The following is a 1,452-nucleotide window of genomic DNA, read 5'->3' on the forward strand; positions in this document are numbered from 1 at the left end:
GCAATGACCTCTGTGTTTCCAACAATTTGACTGAAAAGTAAAATAAATATATCTAAGTGGTCTGCCTATTTCATGTAAATGCCCAATGTGCTCTTTGTTTTCCAAATCAGCAGGAGCAGGGAAGCTAGTCACCTTCACCTTCACCTTCACCTTCACCGGGAGGCCTGAACGCTCCACACAAAGCTACATGCCCCAGGGCCTGTGGAAGCCCCTCTGCCGCCTCCGCCCTCCAGGAGGTGCTGCTGTGGAGGGCGCTGCTTCTGCCCTCGGCCACCTTCAGTACCGCCTCGGCGACCTCCGACGTCCGCGGTGAAAAGACTGCTCCCTCGGAGTTGTACGAGCCCCCAATAAAATGATTAAAAAATAAAAAAGACTGCTCCCGTCTGTCCTGAGCGTGCACGCACTCGTCCGCGCACCCAGGGCACTTCCCCTGTGGTCCTCTCCTGACACCGGTCAGCCCTGTGGGCCGCGCGGTGCTCATCGCCTGGCCTGGCGTGGGCCAGGAAGCCTCTAGACCTCCTGTAGACCAGGCACCTGGGGGCCCAGGCCTGGTGAGCAGCTTCCAAAGACCCCAGCCTGGAAGGCCGCCGAGCGGCCCTGGGGCTGGCGGCAGCGGCAGCCTTCCTTCCCCGGCACAGCACAGGCTCCGCATTTCCTGACCTCCCAGAGAGTCAGGAAGAGTCCTTCAGGTCACGTTCACGGTGGCCTCTGGGTCGGTCTTGCTAGCATCCCCCTGTTTCCCAGCTGAGGAAATGGGTGTGCAAGGAGGGCCTTCAACACCAAACACACAGCCATTGGGTAACAACCCTCTAGGGCAGGGGAGAGCCACTTCTGAAAGCCTGGGCTTCCGCCCAAGAAGGGACTGGTGCTTTTGAACTGCTTACCCTGCGGTTAGAGAGACAGCGGTAACCACTGAGTCACTACGTCCTTTGAAATGAGCAGTGGTGGCAGAGATCTGAGTGAATGAATACACGGTGCGCAGAATGAGCAAACAGGGAGGCTCTGTGGATGTACTAAAAAGCCTTTGGCCTTGACCTCTGGGGCAGTGGTATCCCAGGCTCTGCCAGTGGGCATGAGCGGCTGAGAGAAACACTTCTCTCCAGGGCATCGGGAGGCTCCAGGCCAAGGGCCTGGCCCCAGCAGGTCAGCAGCATGAGCAGCAGGAACGCTCTGGGGAACCGGCTCAGCCTGGTTCACTGCGGGGTTCGGCCCATGTACGTAAGGATGAGAAGTCAGTGTGCAGACAAGGTCAGTAGGAAAGACCAGGGCCTTCACAGCCTAGGAGGTCCCTAAACACAAACAGACTGCTTCAGGGTGGACACACCTGCACTGGGTTGCTGGGTTTTAAAAGGAAAAAGAAAAACTCACCGTTTTCCCTTCCCAGGGAAGTCTAACTTATTCTCTCTGCTTCCAGAGGTGGCTCAGAGGTCCCGGCAAAGGTGCCAATAGCCA

The sequence above is a fragment of the Echinops telfairi genome, unplaced genomic scaffold (assembly GCF_000313985.2).
Source record: "Echinops telfairi isolate 266 unplaced genomic scaffold, ASM31398v2 ScPeMD7_443;HRSCAF=831, whole genome shotgun sequence".
Lineage (NCBI taxonomy): Eukaryota > Metazoa > Chordata > Mammalia > Afrosoricida > Tenrecidae > Echinops > Echinops telfairi.